This window comes from Leptonychotes weddellii, chromosome 1 (genome assembly GCF_054177405.1).
Source record: "Leptonychotes weddellii isolate Sample4059 chromosome 1, ASM5417740v2, whole genome shotgun sequence".
NCBI classification, from domain to species: Eukaryota; Metazoa; Chordata; class Mammalia; order Carnivora; family Phocidae; genus Leptonychotes; species Leptonychotes weddellii.
Window position 1 is genome coordinate 165,212,364 of NC_138369.1, and position 22,298 is coordinate 165,234,661.

General features: G+C 38.2%; 1 pseudogene; it reads left to right on the plus strand.

The window, feature by feature from the left end:
• The first annotated feature begins 3,693 nt into the window (after positions 1-3,693).
• On the plus strand, positions 3,694-4,125 carry LOC102741924 (large ribosomal subunit protein eL33 pseudogene; annotated as a pseudogene).
• The last annotated feature ends 18,173 nt before the right edge of the window (positions 4,126-22,298 follow it).

A 22,298-nucleotide genomic window follows, 5' to 3' on the forward strand; every position in this document is an offset into this window, starting at 1 on the left:
ACAAATATTTACCAAGTTATACCTTCATTTCCTGGGTCAGCAGCTTTCTAATCTATAGCTTTAATTCTAGTTCTTTTCATATTATGTCAGGTTTTTTTTCTTTATCTCCATGTGCTCTTGTTCTTCTCTCTGGAAATGCCTCTCTTGTTCCTTGCAATTTTCTCTTCTTCAGGAACATGAGCTTCTTTATGTTTCTGAATGTATTCCATCTCCTGCTGCTTTGTTCTCTCTCTTCTGCTTGCCTCTGCAGTTCCTCTTCCTTCTCTCTGGCTTCCTCAGCTTCCAGCCATCAGGATTCTTCCTCACCAGGAGTCTTCTCTTCAGCCACCTTTGAGCCAATGGCAGTCACATTGGCTGACCCAGCTGGGGCCAGAGTTGTGGCTGGGGCTGTGGGTAGAGCAGCAGGGATGGTCTTTGATTTGATGGGTGATCACTCTTCAACTCTGGCTTCTTTTGCCTTCACTTAAGAGCTGCTCTGCTCTTTAGAGGGGGCTCACTGGTAACTTTCTTCATTTCTTTCTCTCAGTTTTATCTCTCAGGCAACACTCTGACTTCTCTCTTATTAGGGCAGATGCCTGGGGATGGGGTCAGGCCTGTGAGGAAACAGATTTAGCTGAGTTCAGGGCCAGGAGAAAGTTAGTCTGGGTGTGCCAGGCAAAGGAGAAAAGGACTTGGATGGCGGCAGCTGGTCATCTAGCTTTGGAATTAAGTGGGATTAGATAGAGCACATCTGATGTAAAATGGAAGGGTATTCCCTCCCTTTCTCTCTCTCTCTCTCTCTCTCTCTCTCTCCCAGTCCTCCAACTCACAGAGCTCTCAGTTCCTGTTAACAAATCAGTTACATTTGGGGACATGATGTCAAAACTATGGTGAGGTGCTGCATCCCCAGAAAAGGTGATTGTGTGTTTACCTCTGGCCAGGAACCAATATGTGGGCTTCAGGAGTATATTAACAAAGCCAGAGGAGGAAAGCATGGGGTCAAGTGATGCAAGGAAGGATACTGAACATTGGACAGGAGCTGGTGATTTTTTCTTAATCCCTCTTCTCATGTTCTCATAAGGTTTTTGTGAGGACCAAAGCTAATATGTGTCTCTTAGAACAGTGCCTAGCATGTAGTAAAGGCTCAAATATGTTAGATGTTAATACTTAGTGTTACCTACTAATTACTGTGGGAAAACAGAAAATCACAAGTAGTTCTCCCCAAAAGTGAAGGTTTAATAATTTCTTATGGAGGAGATTCCAGGGACTATAGTTATTTTACTTGCACTAAGGTGGTAGTTGGAAGCTTCTGTGTTTCTGGTCTAGGCTTTTATTACTAAAGATGAGATTTCTGAATCCATACCCATCACCTTTATGACACCATTTACTGGTGTCAGGACAATGGATGTGGCTTTGTTTTGAGAGGGGAATTTGGATTTCTTTGATCTCAGTGGTACCCTATTCATTAAACCTGGGATAAGACCAGGAATGGATTACACTCAGTACTTACTTACTTTAACTGAGCAAGTGCTGTGTTTAATTAAAACAAACAAACAACTTAAAGATATTTAAAATATTTTTGATTTTTTTTACTCTTTTAGTACTTTTTCCCATTCTTTTTTGGAGTGTGTTGTGTATGTTTGCATTACTACTAATAGATGTTGTTTGTATAAGTTAAGGGAAGAATGCACTAGAAAAAGTTCACTCTAGATTAAGTGTTCCCTCAGTGACAGGAAATCAACTATCATTCAAAAAAAGTCTCTGTATATTTTGTGTTTTCAGCCAATTCAGAGATGTATGTTTGGATCCTATGAAATGTCATGCACTAAACCAGATGCTATTCAGCCTTTTTATTAAGTATTACATTAAAGAACTGGTTCAGATGTGAAGAGTATGCTTATAACTTGGCAAATGTATTTCTGCTTTGTATGTAGCTTAAAATGGAGTCATATCATTACTGCTAAAATATAGTACAAATTAAGTCCATATGATTTACTCATACCGAAAATAAATGCATCATTTTCCCTTTACCTAAGGACATGGGCAGTGGGCACTTTGTTCTAAAATAAATAATCCCATAGTAAATATTAAAACATTTTTACTTTTTAAATGTATCAGAGCTTCCATAGACTGAACATTCCAAATAGTAAAATATCAACATCAGGAATTCATGTTACTGAGATTATGTGCAGGGTAAGACTTTGGAAGGGACTGGCATGTTCTATTTATTTTTATTAAAAATGAATGTTATTTATTACTGCAATCCTTAAGACCTTCCTTTGGGTTAGAGCTATAAATCGAGTAAATAAAACTGCAGGTAGCCCTGACTCTCAAAGATTTTGCAGTTCATTTTTCATCTTGTTCCAGGCTGCAGAGCAGATCAGAGCTGAAGCCTACAAAAGTGCACCACACAGACTCCAGCTTCAGAAGGATCAGGCAGACCAACAAAAGATAAGCAACTTTTGGAAATGAGATTCACCTAAAAGCTTAGACTCATAGATAAAAAAAAAACCTGAGTACATTTTAAAACTGCACCTAGTTAGAGGAGACAAAGGTAGTCATCACATTTTTTACAAATACTTACAACAATGTGTTTTTTATTTTAAACCTGCATAAGTTAGAACGTATATCATATACCTGCTATTACTAAACTATGAACTCCAGGCAAAGGGGAAGAACTCATTGCCAAGTCTTTGGATGCTAACAGTAGGTCTATTGTGACAACTGATCATGTCAGCTAAAGAAAACCTAGTAACTTAAGGCAAGCTCTCAGTTTCTGCCCTGACTAGGAGTGGAATGCTGGCTGAGACCTAGAAGATAATTGGCTCAGTTCTGAAATTCAAGTGCTTGGAATCTTACCATGGGAAGTAATAATTCTAAATAATCAAGTAGATGCTTTGTTTGTCTGTCAGGGTAAACATGACCCTAATTAGCAAGTTGGCTAATAGCAGGTCTCATTTTATAAAAGATTAGGTAAGTCTGTACAGGAGCACACACACACACACACTCACCCCAACGATAAAGTTTCTTGACCGGGTGGCTTAGGGGAATTTTAAACGAAAGACCTGAATAAATGCCCATCTCTTTTTAGGTTCCAAATTAATTGATTTTGGGCTAAGGCCATGGGTCTATTTTCTTCTCAAGAATTAATTAATAATAAAATTTTATTAATCAATTTATTAATCCAAACATATAACTTAAGGATCTCCAACACTGTGGTTAAAGCATAGACTCTGGGGCCACACTTATTGGGTTCAGATTGCAGCTCTACCAGGTCTAGTTGCATGATCTTAGACAAAGTACTTAACCACTCTGTGCTCAGGTTTCTCATATCTGAAATGGAGAAGCTAGTAGTATCTATTTCATCGCAAAATTAATGAATGAGGTATCAAGAACTCTTTAAGTGTTAGTTATTGTAAGTAACATGTGCCAGGCATTATTTAGATCTATGGCAACATGGTTGACCCTATCAAGATAACATTCTATTAGAGACAAAATAAGCAAACAAGTACTAATAAAACATGGGTTGTGATAATTGCTCTAAAGGAAAATAAAACAGGGATGAGTATATGGTATGGTGTGTAAGTTGTTGTGTGTGTGGCTCTAAGTTATTTAGAGTGGGGAATGAAGTCTTTGGAAAGATGGTATTTGAGAGACTTAAATGGAGAAAGTGAGTCTTATAAATGATCAGGTTAAGATATTCTTTATTTGCTTTCTTTTTCCGCCATCTTGGAGTCTGTGGAGGCCTGCTGGGAACAGGACTCCTATAATGCCAAATAATGTCTGGAAGGCTGTGGTCCAAGGCCATTTTTGCTGGCTATAAGCGGGGTCTCCAGAACCAGAGGGAGCACACAGCTCTTCTTAAAATCGAAGGTGTTTATGCTCGAGATGAAACGGAATTCTATCTAGGCAAGAGATGTGCTTATGTGTACAAAGCAAAGAACAACACAGTGACTCCTGGTGGCAAACCAAACAAAACCAGAGAAGTCTGGGGAAAAGTAACTCGTGCTCATGGAAACAGTGGCATGGTTCGTGCCAAATTCCGAAGCAACCTTCCTGCTAAAGCCAGTAGCCACAGAATCCGTGTGATGCTGTACCCCTCAAGGATTTAAATTTAATGAAAAGTAAATAAAGGTGTAGATTTGTTCTCTTGTAAAAAAAAAAAAAAAAGATATTCTTTATTTCGTCTTCCCTATTATCTTAGCTTTGCCCATCTTGTACAATATTTTTTGCAAAGGTGATGATTAATTAATTTCTAAGTTGATTTATATCACAAATTGAAGATTGATAGGTTTCGATGGAATATGCACAAATTATACTTGAAAACTCAAGGGAGAAGGGATGTGAACTTTGTCATCTAATAATAATGAAGGGAGAGCTGACACTTTCTTAATACCTCAGACATGTAATGGTTAAGAAAATACTGAGTATGATCTATTTATAGAATCTCTGCAGAAGTTTAGAAGAACTGTGCAGATTTACTGATGGAAGGAGAGCCAATTAGAGCTGCCATGGTGGTTCAGTTCCCCTATGAGGGACATAAGGAAAAGTATACTTGTCATGAGGACCCAGATTCTGTTAATGTTCCTGTGATTTGTTTTAATTGTTGTGAAAATTAAGTAAAATAAAAATTGTGAAAGCACTTTACAAATCAGAGTATGTTCTGTATAAAAGTTATTTATTTAAAAAATGGAAGATCACTTATTCTTACTTATAAGATGAAGAGGAAAAAGGAGCTAGAAATCTTTTCATTTCATGCATCATTCAAGCTTAGGATAAATTATCATAATGCCCTGCAGGTAGAGAAAATGTATAGTTCTTCCTGAAAGATAAAATTAATATCATCTCTTTTGTGTTCCTTTTTGTAGCCAGAAAAAAAAATAATACAAATCAGGGTAGAATGTGCCCTATAATCATTCTTTCCTCTCTGAATCATTTTTGTTTCACTCCTATATCCTCGATAAAGCTGTAACCACGACAGGATACATTAGCCACTGAAATCTGAACAGAAGGGCAATTCCTAATCAAATTGGCACTAATTTCTTTCAGTACAAATTATCATCATTCACAGCAAATTTGCTTTCAGTGGGCTGTGCCAACTTGAGGTACGGTTCTCCGCACTTTTTTCTCTGCCCATCAATACAACCGATCAGATCATTCTTTAACAGCTATGTCTTTTTTTCTCCTCATTTTTTATGATGACCGATAAGGTGGAACTATCAGGTTTTTTTTTCATTTATTCCAACCTTGTTCCACTTAAAAGAAAACTACCAAAAGTGGAGCTCTTATTCTTTATTATATTTTTTATTTAAACAGATTTGGGTGAAATATGGAAATTTAGAAATACATACTGCAAATATTGCAATATTAAGAAATACTTTTGATTATTTACCTATTGGGTCCTTGTAGTATTATCTAGTCTAGCCTAACACTTTTATCTAAGAGGATGTGTGTGTGTGTGTGTGTGTGTATCAGACTACAGATTCATATGTTCCCAATGTTATGCTACTTTATATAAATTGTACAGACTTCCAGGTGTCATCATAATATTTATATATAGTTTTCTGATTCTTCATCATCTACACTGTTGTAGTTTGCCGTGCCATCTGCTCAAAATACACATTTTTATAGGTTTATAATAATGCCATCATCAAAATAGCTTGCCAAATTGCAAATATTGTTAAAATATACGAGAAAGATGGAAACACCAGGCAGTGCTCTGTGATTCTGCAATCTCATCCTCGTCTGCATTTAATTACCTTTTGTTGTTGCTCAGGTGTAGAGCAGGCTCATGTGCAAACTTGTGGCTAGGAAATTTTCGTAATTATGGTTTTATTCTTTCAGTTTTGTAGTTTTAACCACAATAAGATGAAACACTTCATCTGAAAACAACCATCTTTACCAGTAAAAAGTGTTAATTACAGCATAAATGATGTCGTTAAAAATTTGGAAAATTTCAGGTTTAATTAGGTCTCCCACAGAAATAGAACTGTCACAGACTTGGCATTTTGGCAGTGTTAATTCCTGTATGAGTTTTCTCCTTTAAGAGGATCACATATAGAGGGTGAGAAAATGAACGTGTCATTTGTTTAAAACATATTGTTCAAGCATGTTCCCAAGCTGAAGTGTAATATCCATTCACAATATGTTATAGTGGCAAAATATTTTCAACCAAGTATCTTCCACAGAGATACATACTCATTCCTTATGCATTGCTGCCTTCTCTTTCCTTCTCCTATAATATGATAAGAATCTGAGCCCATCTAGATAAAAACAGTTCCGCAGACATATTTTTGAAGAATTGTGCCTTCTGTATATTACTTATCTATGTTCAATAATCTTGGGATGGGAATAACCACAGCCCAAAGAGTAGGATATATTCTACGCCCAGTGGAATCACAGAAGCACAACCTCAAGACTGCAAAGCAGTAGTCTTCCTGCCAATAAGAAGATCTTAATTGCTATAATTAAAAATAAGAGTCACTTTTATTAAAAACTGAACCCCCTGTTGTGCAAATCATTCTGGTAATGCTTTGCATAACACTCAGGAATTTATAATGCCTAAGGATAATACAAAATGTAACTTTCCCTGAATGCCTGCAACTGTAAATACATGGTTTGCCAGTGACAGTTTCAAATCACCAAGTAGAGATATTAATAAGTTAAATAATAAAAGCCCCAAATAAGGATGAAGAAAAAAAGGGAAATTGGAATGCGATTATATAAGTACATTTTTAAAAATATATCCGCTTTCATTTTGCTTCCATTCCTAACAACAAAGCAATTCTAGCAGAAAAACTTGTAAGATGCTCACATTGCCACAGCACTCGCATTCAGCGGGAGCCATGCCAACGATTAAATGAGTAACCAGCAGGATTCCCCAAACAAAGGCAATGAAGTGATGAAGAAGGTCCCGTCTGTGACATGAAATCCATGTCTTCATGATGCAAAAGGGAATAAAATGTTGCATATGACTTTGGTGATATTCCTTAACTCTAAAATGGCTTTGTTATATTGTACACAAAATGGGGCAGCCTTGGAGAAAATAGGTGTTGACAGCCCACACAAGTAACTGGGTACAGATTATTAAGGCAGCATGCTCCCCAGCTCCCCTTTAGTTATTTGTTTTTCACCCTAATTCTGATGTGAGCCACTGCTTTAGCTCAAAACATTCAACCTACTCCTTTCTGTTCTATTCCAGAGTATAAATGATAGCTTCTTTATCTTTGCTCCACACCCTAGGTTATTCTATTTCCAGTTGAAGAAGTGGCCCAGTTCCTTCCAAAATGATGGGGAGGAATCCTCCATATTTTCATCAAAATAAAGCAGAACTGGCCCTGCTCTTCTTACCATCCAACGCTCCTATGTTAGATAAGGAGGCACCGGGGGAGTGGGGATGCAGGGAGAAGAACCATAGCCTAGGAACATCTGCTTTGAGGGGATCAAACTGTTCAGGTGAAAGTATCTAACCTCTCTGACCGCTACACTTTCACTAGTCAGGGGAAGTTATGCTCAGAGAGAATCACTAAGAGTGTTTAGTGACTCTTGGCCCCAGGCTGGACCTTGCAGTCTGCAAGCCCACTCAAATTACAGCATGTAGGAACAGGATGAAGAAGTTCTTGAGCAAGTTTGATAGCTTTCCTTGGAGTTAAATGTGTGTGTATGTGTATATGTGTGTGTGTGTGTGTGAATTTAGAATATGATCCATACATCTCATCCAAAGATCTCACAGCCAGGAGGGTTACAGGGAAATTTTTCCTCTATTGTTTGTAACTTGGTGCAGAGTGCCTGGGGAGAAAAGAATGCCTTTCCCACATGGGGTTTCTTAAAAAGATCTTAACAGCTGACATGTTTCTACAGGAAGGAGCATAGTGGATAAAGAAGGAGGCAAAAGCTTTTGAACTCTCTTGGTGGCAGAGAACAAAGCAACGTAATATCCATGGAAGGCTTGAGGGTAGACAGACTATTGTAGGGTCACACAGAGCTGTGGTTGCCATTCTCTGAGTGAATAACCAATTTGCGATGGGATTGAAATGAAGATGAAGCGTCCCCAAAAAGCCACCCACAGTCTACATGAGGCACCATATATGTAGAGCCCACCAGAGGTAGATGAAAACAGAGCCAGTGTGAGACCAGGAATGCCATCCCAATACAGACAGATGCCCAGGAATGCAAACTGACAGCTATCTTCCCTCTCCCTAACCACCATCCAATAGCAGAGGATATGGGCCTTGGAAAGAGAGAGCTTGTTTTCATCTTAAAACCAGACCAGGATGGACTCTGTATTGCAATGAAATGAAACAGGAGGGAGAATGAAATCATTGCCCTCTTCCCACTCCAGATCCTCTTCAACCATCAATGGTTCATTTTTATATAATATGCACTTCTAAATAAACTGTTGAACTGGATGTATTATAACTGTGTTTCAATTAGGTGTCAGGTACTGTACTAAATCATTTACATTCGCTTTATTCTCATCATAATCTAATGAAGTAGTCACTTATTATGTCTGTTGTAGAGCTGAGGGAACTGTGTGCAAGTGAAGTTGTATTTGAACCCAGATTTGTTTTTACTCATTTCGAATGACTTTTCCATGATTTCCCATTGTTTTTAGGAACAGGCCCCAAATCCTTATAAAGGCTTAGAGGGTTCTTCATAATCAGTACCTTCTTGTCCTCTATGACTCAACAAGTGCCCCTGTTTTATTTTGCCTTTTTTTTTTTATTCTAAAAGTCTGGTACAAATATATAAAGGAAACCCAGGTACATTCTTTTTTTTTTTTTTTTTTTTTTTACCATGTGTAAAAGAAGAATATAAAATTCAGGACAGTTGTAGGAAGAATGATTTCTTTTCAACCCTGTGATCATACAACAGACGTTAGAGGTCAAAACATGAGCAGAAACATTTGTATGCTTAAAGTCATCTGCACAGTTGAGAAAGGGACAAAGTGTCATTGGAAACCATTAAGGATCATTAAATCTTTTTTGGATGAGATTATGAGATCCTCTTAGGAATCTAAATGAATATGCATGAAATATTTTAGGTTATGAAGGGAACATCATCTGTTTTGAAAAAGTTCTTACCCAAAATACAACAAAGATTAGTACAATTTTTTTCTAATAAGGAGAGGTTTCTAATTTTACATTTTAATTTTAAAGATTTAGGCTCATTCTTTGACATCAGGTAAATAGCATGTTTTTGGGGTCATGATGAAATTTCCCCCTTTGCTCCTTAAAAAAAAAAAGTCTGTGTTCAATATTAGTGCTTTTTTAAATAATCTGAACCATATGTCCTCATCTCAAGAATTTATAAGCAATTTTCAGAATAACAGGTATGCATCTTATGTACAGCCTTTTGAGATTTTCGTCTTTTTCTTCTACTGTTTACATTTGTATATTAAAAATCAACCAGTTTTAAATTGTTGAAGCATAGATAATTCATAAATTAGTGAATATGTTTTGAGGCCTAACCTATATGCCAGGTACTTTGGCATAAAGGGATGGCAGTCTAGTGTGGCAGATGGACATTGATCACATAATTAGAATACAAACTGGTAAGTGTGTTAATGAGACATGTGCAGAGAGCTGTGGACATACAAACTTTAGCTGAATCAAACTGCCAACATAGTGAACAAAACCCTGCTCTTTCTATGAATATAATAGTAAACCATTTGGTAGATTTAGTGATTAGCCAAATCTGTTTGTTTCATTAAGGATTTTGTTTAAAAACTTCAATTTGTTGAAAAAATGTGCAAAGAACTTGAGAATAAGCAATTGATTTAAGGTATTCCCTTAAATGACTGACTCAGTAAGTCTGAGTAACTTCCAGTCTTTGGCCTGAATAAGTTCTAGCTTAATATTTGACTAAAAAAGGAAAAAAAAGGAATCGAAGCTTTTATTGCTCTAAATAATGGTGCTTTATTCAATGATTCCAGATTACAGTGCACGTGTGTGCGTGCGTGCGTGTGTGTGTAAAGACAATGCTATCTAATCCAAATACTCACTTTTATAGGAATGCTCTGTTACTGCAGCTGTGTCTGAGAAGTGTTACTTTAAGTCACTGTTAGTTTTGACTTTCTGCACATCTGTGAATGTTGTAATTTGTAAAAGGATTTTTCTTGTGATGCATCCTCACAGGTTCTTTCTGAAGTCATCGCATATGCTTTGTCATCATGATCTTTTTCTTTTTAGATTTTATTTATTTATTTGTCACAGAGAGAGAGCACAAGCAGGGGAGTGGCAGGCAGAGGGAGAAGCAGGCTCCTCCTCACCGAGCAAGGAGCCCGACGTGGGACTCAATCCCAGGACCCATGATCCCTGGGATCATGACCTGAGCTGAAGGCAGACGCTTAACCGACTGAGCCACCAAGGTGTCTCTGTCATCATGATCTTTATTTGGAATTATTTATTATTCATTTGAGGAAATCAGTATTTCTTTTTTTAATAATAGCCATTTGCTTCTGTATGTTTTGAATTGTCATCTAATGAAAGAGCCCTTTCTTGGGGGTGGGGGCATTCAAGTGAGTCCATGCAACAACCAGAAGAGTCTGCTGGATGAACTGGAAAGACCCCTCCTAAACTGGACTCAACCAGTTTCTGCTCTGAAAATGACAGGAGAATTTCAGTCAGTTCTCATGCTGTAAACAGAAATTCTGGAGGAGGTTTCAGTGGAATAAAAGGGAAAGAGACGGCATTTGGGCTCCCCTGCAGGAAAGGAATGTTGCAACTACGTTGGCTTCTGGGATCAGGACCCTGTGACCTCTAGGAAAGACTCTGATATTACTGTAGAACAATAGGCAAAGAAAACTGATATTTTCTGAGAGCAAAACTACTGGTCATTATGCTAAAAAATGAACAGGTGAATGAAAATCAGTAATAGAAAAAGTTTACTTCCAAGGAACCAACATTGTAGTTTTTTGGAGTGATGGATTTGGCTATGATAATAATAATACCATTTATTGGTGTTGGCACTCAGTATGTACCAACCCAAGACACTATGCTGAGAATTTTACATACATCATGTCATTTAATTCTCACAACAACCTTTTGCTGTAGATACTGTTATTATTATTTTAATTATGGTCAGAAAACTAGGCTATAAGAGATTATATAACTTGCCCACAGTAATACTCCTAATCAAGGTTAAAACCAGGTTAAAAATCCAGGGTGGATTTTAGAACCTGCAATCTTACTTGATATTAAACAGTAAGAGTAGTTTGATTTAAAATTTAGGGCACAGATATCAATGCCTTTATCAAACAGAAGCTCAAGAATAAGAATTTAATTTCTAGCAACCAAACCAGTGATTTTCAACTGTGGCGGACCCCTCACCCCTCTTTCAGGGAGCATTTGGAAATGTCTAGAGACATTTTTGGTTGCCACATTGAGTGGAGGTACTATTGGCCTCTAGTGGGGGTAAGGATGCTTCTAAACACCCTACAACTCAGAAGATCATAACTCACGGCTAATCATTATCTGGCTCAAAATGTCAAAAGTGCTGAAGTTGAGAAATCTTGAAGTACCAGTGCCAACTACATAATTTGTAGGGCACAATACAAAATAAAAATATATGGAATGGCCAAAAAGCAGGGAAAATTTCTTTTTCTTTCTTTCTTTTTGCAATCTCTTTCTGTAGCTGTCATGGTTATTTTTTATTTGCTAATTAATGTCATGTTTCCTTGGGCATGATTAGTGACTGGGCACATGCTTCCTTGGGCAGGATTAGTGGCTGGGCAACCCAGATCCTCAAAGGTGTCCAGGGCTCCATCCTGCAATGGGGCACTGAGTTTGGCTCTCTCTTTATCCACTTCCAGGCTCTGCCAAGGGAGAAAGATGGCACAAGTCACTGGGCAGGGATGGGGAAACAGGTGGCAGAGAACCCATCTCAGAGAGGTAGAGAAGCAGCAGAAATCAAGATGACATTGAATCGAGGCTCTAAGCCACCAGTGCATGCTTCAGTTGTTCCATCAGATTTTACTAAACAGATCATAAATTCAAAGGTGGAGTTATGAAGAATTTCAAGATGGTACCACACAGCATTAAACGTCTAGCACAGGGTCCTCTTCTTAGTGCAGAGCCCTATGTGACCGCAGTGGTCAATCATCCATGAAGTTAGCCCTGTAGTTAATGACAACTGGGGGGGGGGGGATTAAATAAGTGCCTGCATGGCTCATGCAGGACTCTCAAGAGAGAGAGTTTAGAGGGCAAGGTAAGAATTGCCTTTTTTAAGCAAGAGTTTAGAAACCAGAGCAGGAAGCCAAAATTCAAGTGTCAAGATTTGTCTTCATTAGGGGTATACAGTAGGTCACAGAGAGCAGCAGCTGCTTAAAGTGACCAAAAAAATTGAAGGAGAAGAAACCAATAATGGAAAGCTAAACGGCGATGTTGACAAGGTAGTCAGAAGGAGGCAATCGATGGAATACATTTAGCCATGAGCTATGAGTCCAAGTAGGGATTCACAACAGTTCCAGGAAGGAATGGGGGTTCTTGGAAGATCTAATCTAAAAGATAGTGTGGTGATGGCTTCAGAAGTGTATATCCCAGATATTAACAGTTTGAGGCTGAGTTGGGTCACTCCCAACTGTCTAAAACAAGAAAAGCAAGAAAAGGGGCAGAAATATTTGATGACTTTGTGTCGGTCTGGTGCTCCCAGACATAAAATGCTTGTGTTAGTCCGTAACACGTGGTAGGCAGAATAATGGTCCCCCAAGATGTCCACACCCTGTCAATCAACTACCTTATGTGGCAAAAGGGATATTACAGAAGTGATTAAATTTACAGACATTGACATCAGATTATCCTGAATTATCCAGACTTGCCCCATCTGATCACATGAGTTCTGGGAAGTAGAGAACCTTTTCTGGCTACAGTTGCTCAGAGAGACACAGAGTGGAGGACTTAACCTGCTCTTTTCTGATTTTGGATTGGAGGAAAGGAGCAGGAACCAAGGGATGGAGTTTCCCTCAAAAGCTGGAAAATGCAAGGCTACAGATCCTCCCCTAAAGTCTCAGGAAAGGCCCTGCTTGGCACCTTGTTTTAGCCCAGTGACATCATGTTGGACTTCTGTATGGTACTGTAAGATAATCCATCTGTCTTGTTTTAGGCCATTGCATTTGTGGTGATTTGTTACAGCAGTAACAGAAAACTAATACACAAGTACCGAGCTTGCATGGTCGACTGAGTACTGCGGGAATGTGTGGGATCAAGGGAAATTAGAGCTGGGGTCATCACTGAGATAATTGAACCTAACACCGCATTTTAAAGAGAAGACACCTGTTGTGTAAAGGAGTCCATTAATGTGCCAAGGTCACACCGTGGGATCCCTGTCAGTCAAATCCCCGCCCTTTCTACTCTGCCACACATTTCCTGATAAAGTGGTTCCTAGGCAGGAGGTGAGCACCGATGAAAAGAGATGCAGCATTCCCATTATCAAGAGAAAAGCTGTAAGAGGCAGGGAGACAATAAACAGAAATGAGGGGGAAAAGAAAAAAAGAACCAAGAAAGAAGTAAATCTTTTTAGTTCAAAGACAAGTTCCAGTTAGAACTGGAAACACTTAAAGCATAGCATGTGGAGGGAAAAAGACGAATCAGCCCCTAGAAGCAGAGGTAAAGCATGAAAAACGATCAAATGAGACAGGAGGGAGAAGCCCTCGCCTGCATTTCTACACCATCTAAATCAGAATAGTTCCTTTTTGTAGTTGCTCCCAGAGTCAACTTCTCCTTGATAAACTAGGTGGTGAGTCCACAAGGTGGCTGGCATTGCAGACCTGTGTATCTCATTAGTCCCATGAAGGGCAGCTGGGAAGATGTACCTTCCCTCAGAGAAATGGCACTGCCCTTGGAGAGTAATTCCACCTGAGTGGCTGACCCGAAAACAGACCTTTTCTTATAATACCACGTCTCAGAGGAGAGCTGTCTTTCTCACGACATTCTTTATGGGCCTTCTCTCGGTTAGAAATTAAAGAGAAATATGTCAGATAGAGTCTAGGAACAAAGTATAAAACATGACTCTACTAGGTTACTAATAGCAATCGTGCCATTGGAAATACCCAGACAAGAGCAAATTGTCGGGATTTAAAAGGTCACCAGGATCTTCAATCATGTAAGTCTTGCTCTTATTTGCTAATTAATTTCTTTCACAGGGAAGAGTACACCTGAAATCCAGTAGTGGGCATTTTTTCCAGTGAAGGTTCAGTTTGTGTGGAAGGGTATTTGTATCCACGCACACAACTGGTTTTCTACCTCCCAGGATTAAACAGTCAGAACATCAGTCTACGTGGATGTATAGCATGAGTGAAGAAAGGAAAGTAATTTTCGTGATAGGTTACTTGTATTGTTTGTTTTGTTTTTAATTATTTCATTTTAATCCCAGTATAATTAACATACAGTGTTATATTAGTTTCAGGTGTACAATATAGTGATTCAGTAGTTCCATATATTACTCAGTGCTCATCCAAATAAATGTACTCTTTTTTAAGATTTTATTCATTTATTTTGAGAGAGAAAGGGAGAGAGAGAGAGATAATCCTCAAGCAGACTCTGCCCTGAGAGTGGAGCCCCACTCCGGACTTGGGACTTGGTCTTACAACCCTGAGGTCAGGACCTTAGCCGAAACCAAGATGCTTAACTGACTGCACCACCCACGTGTCCCAAGATAGGTGTACTCTTAATCCCCTTTACTTCTATCACCCATTCCCCCCCTCCCTTCCCGTCTGTTTATTCTGTATAGTTAAAGGTCTGTTTTTTGGGGGCATCTGGGTGGTGCAGTCAATTAACCTTGCCTTCAGCTCAGGTCATAATCCCAGGGTCCTGAGATAGAGCCCCATATCTTCTCCCTCTCACTCTTCCCCTTCCCGCCACCCCCCCCAGCTCGTGCTTGCTCTCTCTCTCTCTCAAATACATTTTTTAAAAAAAGAAAGACTGGGGTGCCTGGGTGGCTCAGTTGGTTAAGCGACTGCCTTCGGCTCAGGTCATGATCCCGGAGTCCTGGGATCGAGTCCCACATCGGGCTCCCTGCTCGGCGGGGAGTCTGCTTCTCCCTCTAACCCTACCCTCTCTTGCGCTCTCTCTCTCACTCTCTCTCTCTCAAATAAATAAATAAAATCTTTAAAAAAAAAGAAAGACTGTTTTTTGGTTTATCTCTCTCTCTCTCTCTTCTTGTTTCCTTTGTTAGTTTTGTTTTTTTAAATTCTAAATATGAGTGAAATCATGGTATTTGTTTTTCTCTGACTGGCTTATTTCGCTTAGCATTATACTTTTAGCTCCATCCGTATTGTTGCAAATAGCAAGATTTCATTCTTATAGCTGAATAATATTCCATTATATATATATACACGCCATTTCTTTACCCATTCATCCATCAGTGGACACTTGAGCTGCTTCCATAGTTTGGCTATTGTAAATAAAGCTGCAGTAAACATAGGGGTGCATATATCCCTTCGGATTAGCGTTTTCGTATTCTTTGGGTAAATACCCAGTAGTGTGATGAGTAGATTGTAGGCTAGTTCTATTTTTAACTTTTTGAGGAACCTCCATACTGTCTTCCACAGTAGCTGTACCAGTTTGCATTCCCATTAGCAGGGCGCAAGGTTTCCTTTTTCTCCACATCCTCACCAACACTTGTTTATTCATCATGATAGATTATTTTGGTTACACTTACATAATAATTATACCTGGAAAAGCCAATTATGCAAACTTTTAAAATAACATTTGTCTTTTTTTTTTTTAGCTTTTGTCTTTGCATATGTCTATCCTGTCTGGTTTTAGTTCGGGGACTTCATTTGCCATATGCCACATGTCTTCCTTTTACTCTTTTCCATAGCTTCTCTTTAGAATGCTACCCTAGATTTTCCCCATCCCACCCAATTGTGGTAGCGGAGACCCTGTGGTCTAAAACTCGCTCTGTAATTGCAATACAACATCTAGAAAATTCAGTGCAGTCCGCTCAGAGAAGAAAAGCTTTCTTCTAACAGGATTTCCTCCCACTCCCCACAACACCAAAAACCTCCATTCCCAAGCCAGAGCTGCCGAATTTTAAATTGGTATTAACAAACTATCAATCAGACAACAAGTGAATTATCTCTTCTCCATGACATTCTGGGAGTAGATTTTAGATAGGAGTAAAATTCTTTCTATTCCTTCTGAGCTTCTCCCTGGATTTCCAGTGTAGGAGCTGAAGGCAGGCCACCCCAAGTTGGGCCACTTTGGCATGAAAATAATTCTGAGCTGAAGTCAGTCGAGACCCTGTGGTCTCAAGAGAAACTTTTGCCCTACCCTTAACTATATAGAGGAATCTAAATGGGAGGGGGGAGTCTTTCCCAGAATAAGGGTTATTAGCAGAGATCAATTTTATCTAAGTGACCTATCTGTATGGCAGGCACACATCTAATTACCAAACATCTACTCTTCTTACTGCCCTGTGAAGTACATTCCTTTCCTCTGAAGTCCCAGATCCCTACCCCCTTCTTAGTTCAGGACAGCATTATGTGCCTCATTTTGCCCATCTTTGGAGTTTCCGTATCTATGTGGAGTCCCTGTACATACACCATTAAATTTGATTTTCACCTGTTAGCCTGTCTCATGACAGTATGATTCTTTGTTCAGCTAGAAGGACCCTTGAAGGGGACAGGAATTCTGGCTCCCTGACACCATTTAATTCCTCCATTGTAGGATTCTCTCTGATATAAATAGAGAAAGTGTAAGCCTTTATTCAGCACTGTTTCTTTTCACTCATTTTAGTGGTTGATTTTAGGCCTCCTGTATATTGTTGAACTTGATGAAGATATCTTTTATTATTATTGCCCTTAATCAAAATAGGGTTTTTTTGAGAAAAAAAATTGTGGTTTTGTTTATTCTAATTTGCCTCTGAGATTGTTTTTAGGATAATGTATTTGGTGAATCTTTAAAAAAATTGTTTACCCATGTTTTCAAGGATTAAGTTAATTTTGTTCTCTAAATTTACTTTCAATTTTACCCAGAAAGTGACTAAATCCATCTCATTTAGTTATGGCGTTTATCTGATACCCTATCTTTGTCTTGTTATAAGGTAAGGTAGAAATCGGAGTCTAAGGTATGACATTTCAAAGGCAGGAGAGACAATTTGAAGTTACGTAAGGCTCCCTTTCCCTCTCCCCATTTTCTGAACCCTTTCTTAGGGATCATATCCCACCCCTCCTACCATCTGAGACTCATTGGTCTATAGCTACCCACATCTCTTTTTTATATCAGTGAATATAATTCTTGGCATGATCCTAAGAGGCCAGGATTGTTTTTATTTCTATTTGAGGTTTAGAAACCTAGGTATATAAAGAAGTTAAGAAATTTGCCCGTAAAAAGGTAGAATCATCTTTCAAATACATGTCCATTTGACTAGAAAGACTTTGCACTTAACCACTCTACCATGCAGCTCACATTCATCCTTTAAAACCTACAGTCTTACTCTTAACGCTTTTAGAAGTAACACATAAATTTTGTAACAGGTACCAAAACAATATAAAGAGCCAAGAGTCAGGAAACAAAAGCAAGGTGATAAAAGAAGAAAGGAAATATAAATCTTTATGGTTTAAAGACAAATTCAGCTTAGAGCCTCCTCTCTAGGTTTTCTTTCCCACTTGTCCATTTCTACTGATAAAGAAGCTGCTCAGAGAAGCTAATGCTGCCACTGGCCTTATTAGGTGCATGCATTTGTCTCAGGTCATTGCAGGCATATTCTTCATACGGCAGGTGCCAAGCTCAATTTAGGAACAGAGTCTTGACTCTCTTCCTTAGCCCATCTAAATCAGCCTTTCTTTAGGGGAGTACCAAGAAGGATTCTCTCTACTTACTGTGAATTTGGAAGCCGGTAAACTCGTTTACTACCCTTATCACAATAAAGAAAGCAAATGAATTAATAGAAACAGGAAAAAGGAGAGAGACTATGGAATAAATTACTAAAGCCCCTGTGCTGGTTACTTATATATGTCAACTAGACTGGCCATAGGGTATCCAGTTTAAACATTATTTCTGGGTGTGTTTGTGAGTATGTTTCCAGATGAGATTAGCATTTGATATCAGTGGACTCAGTAGATTGTCCTCCCTAATGTGGCTGGGTATCATCCAGTCCACTGATAGACTGAATAAAACAAAAGGCAGAGGAAAGGGGAATTCACCTCCTTTTTTCCTGCCTGGCTCTTGACCTGGGATATCTCATTTTATCTTCTGCCCTGGGATTTATACTGGCATTTATACCATCAGTTCCCCTGGTTCTCAGGTTTGCAGACTCATACTGACTTATACCATTAGCTTTCCTATTTCTCTAGCTGCAGGCACAGGTGGTGGGAGTCCTCAGCCACAATAATCATGTGTGCCAACTCCTTGTAATAGAGCTTCTTTTAGATGTAAAAATCTGAATATATATGTTAGATGTTATGTATGCGTGTGTATGTATATGTCATATATAGACTCTTATTTCCCTTTATTTTCCCATTTCCTAGTATAAGGCTCCACAACTATGTATTAACCTATAGTTATCAATCTACAATCATATAGGTAGGGCAGATAATTAATAGACAATCAGTAGTCCAGAAGCTCTGAAGTATATTAGAGCAAAACTCTCACTATATTTTCCTTGAGTTAATAGCAAAAACTGTTTTTGCACGTCCTAAAGGCCATTGAATTTGGTAGGAGAAAGAGAGAAAATCTGGTGGAAGTAGGATGCCAAAAAGAAGCTAAATGTTCAATAAAATCTTTACGTAGAGGTAATCTGCGATGTTTTCTTAGCTATAATGTTCTTTCCCAAATAAAAATCTCATTATCACATAAAATCCAAATGAATTAAGCTCACATTTGGAAACAGGAAGCTGTTTCACCTCAAATTACTAGATAAAAGAAAATTCTTCTATGTGGTTCATTTATTTAAATGCATCTATAACCTACCAGTCAGCATTCTCTAAAGAAATAGAACCAACAAGGTATATATATTTTAAAAGGATAAAATATATAAATATAAATTATAATAATTATACTATTGAATTAATTTTTATTTATTATATAAGGAAATATATACAGTAAGATATAAATATATGTTATAAGGAATTAGTTCATTTCATTGTGGAAGCTGAGAAATCCCAAAATCTGCAGTTGGCAAATGGGAGACCCAAAAGAGCCAGTGGTGTGTCTGAATCCAAATCCTGAGAACCAAGAGATCTAATGGTATTGCTCCACTCTGAAAGATAACAGGCTTATGGGGCTCCTGGGTGGCTTAGTCGTGTAAGCATCTGCTTTGGGCTCAGGTCATGATCCCAGGGTCCTAGGATTAAGCCCCGCATCCTTCCGGCTCCCTGCTTTTCCCTCTCTCTCTGTCCCTCCCCCCTGCTTGTGCTCTCTTCCTCTCTTGCTCTCAAATAAATAAAAATAAAATATTAAAAAAAAGAAAAATAACAGACTTGAGAGCTGAGAAGAGCTGATATTTCAAGTCCAAAAGCAGAAGATTGATGTGTCAGCTTAGTAGTTAGGCAGGAGGAATTCCCTTTTACTTGTAGGAGGGTCAGCCTTACTGTTCTAGTCAGGCCTTCAGCTGATTGGATGAGGACCACCCATATGGGGGGGCAGCTGGGAGGGCCCATCTGCTTTCTCAGGCTCCTAATCTAAATGTTAATCTCATCAAAACCCACCTCATGGACATACCCAGAAAAACGTTTGAACAAATATCTGGGCACTCTGTGGCCCAGTCAAGCTGACACATAAAATTAACCATCACACTTACTAATAGGAATGAAAGGTGAGGAAGGGTCTTTAGAGAGAAATTGATTGCCAGGGTACTCTGGCAAAAACTACTTTTCAGAACTACAAAGTAGGCATAATTGGTGGGAGAGGAAACAATATTTCTTGAGGAAAATGCCCCTAAGTAACGATGGATTCTTTTTATAACTTCAATTATGTATTAGTTTGCTTCAGGCTTCACATCTTTCTGGAAATCAGGAAACCTGAACTATATTGATGTATTGATCCAGCACTCATCTTAGTAACTATATTTAACATTTCCTTCCACAAGGAAGAAACTGTTTCTATTTGTGGGGCATTTTGTGAATATATATGCTGTGGAAAACCTGGGTAAACAACTGCTTCCTGTTTATAGAGATAAAGCCCATTTTAATGTGGATTCAATATGCCAAAGAGAAGTGTGCTTGGCAGTGGCTCTTCAACTAAACTTGTACATTTCTCAGATTTAAATTATAGTTTTTGTGCCTACAAGAGCAAGCATTCCTTTCATCAATTCCTTTGTTCAAAAAATTAATATTATAGAATCATAATTCTGCAGGGAATCATTTCTTACCTTGTTCTTCTTTTTATAAGAAAAATAAATAAAATTTTAAACCATCGTCAAAGTATCAAACACTTCAAGATGATAAGGACTCAGGGTTAATCTTAATTTGGTCCTGGGTCAGCTTTGTTAGCACAGAGATTCTTTTAGAAACAGAAGCTGTCACTTGTGTCAGATATTGGACCAAATGCTTTACATATGGCTGAGGCCAAGGGAGAAAATGTAAGTTCTTCAAGATCATACAACTGCAGTCCAAGCATGAGATAGCTCTCATCTCAACCACCTCTTACATTCTGATTACTCCAGATTAACTGGGAGCTGTGAGGAAATCTCTGACCAGTTTCCAACTTGATGAAGGTTGTGATCAAGAATCTCATGGAGAGATGATTTGCTTTTTTTCACATTCTAGGATCCTAGAATATTTGCTGTGCAGAAAGAGGAGCTTGAACATAGTATTTGCTGACAATTGAAGTCCAGAAAGGCAGAATACTGACTCTGATGAACAGAGGGCTGGATGACTTGAGCACGTGGGATGGTCTAACCCTGCAAGCAGTGACTGGCTCAATCTATTCAAGACAGGCAGTGTCACAGTGTGTGCACAAGGATGTACCCTGAAGCCAGAGGCAAATGCTCGTTCTACCACATTCTGGCTCTTGTTTAATCTCTCTTTGAACTGAATACTGCTAGGTATTACTTAGAAATATTTATTCATGTAAAATATAAAATATGCACAACTTTACTAACTGCAAGGGTGGATAGTTCAACCTGCCCTCTTGAGCACGTTCGAGTTCAATCCACTTATGCACGATGTTCATTCAGGTCAGCTGGACCACAGCTTTGGAGATCACAAATTGTGTACATCTGCTAGGCAGTGTACTGGGGGCCTGCTAAATCTAAGCCATTAGTTGTATGGATTAAAAAAATTCTGTTCTTGAAAAAAAAATTGTCCTCTCTTGGGTGTATACATTCATTTTATAATGAGGTACAGTCAATTTATTGAAAACTATTGAGCTGGTTGTTGTCTGTTCAGACATTTCTTAATTCTAACAATGGCAAGATCAAATAAAATCGGTAGGTGATATCATGAGGAATGTCATATGGTATGATTTGAAAATCAAATTTACTTGCACCCATTGCAAATAATCCCTTTGCTTGTCTCATTAAATAATCTTCATTCTATATCACTATGTTATATTTATGGGGGAAACATTGAAGAAAAAAGTTGGATGTATGTTGGTATTTTCATCATAGTCATCCATCACCATAATGAGTAACCAAAGCCCCTTTGAAAATAATATATCTGGTGTTGCATAGATTTCAAAGCATTGACTTCTTGTGTAACACACTTTGAGAGGCATTAATATGAATGTTATGCTAATTTGTCTGCTTTTGACCTAGAGTTTATTTAAAATCCTAGAGGATTTTCAAGAGGCTATTGCTTCATTAAATTAACTCACAAAGCAAAGCTAACTTCAGCCTCTTATTTTATTAGGATGAATTAATCTAAAAAAATTATTTGAAGAGTGACTCAACACAAGCTCTTCAAGAAGTGTAGTTTAATTTAAGCATGAATTGGGATCCGCAGTAGTGGTTTAAACCTAGAGTCAAACAGTCCTGAATTTAATTCCCAACTTTACTACTACCAGCTCTAGGTCCTTATGTATGTTATTTATACTATTTTAGTCCATAGTACATTCAACAGTAAATTTCAGTAAATAATAATACCTATCTTCACTGATTGTTATAAGGATTAAGTATAATAATTATATAAAGATTTAAGAACAATCTCTGGCACCATAGTAAGCACTCAATATATAGTTATTATTAACTATCCCTTTATCATTTTTTTCAGAACCTGAATACATAACAGGAATTGTGTGGAGCAAAATACAAACTATTATTAAATTCAGAAATTTTCCTCTGTGAGAGCAATCATAATGCTTTAGCAGTCTGAAGATATGGTTTCTTTATGACATTCTTTAAATATGAAATGTTTAAATATGAAATTCAACATATGAGCA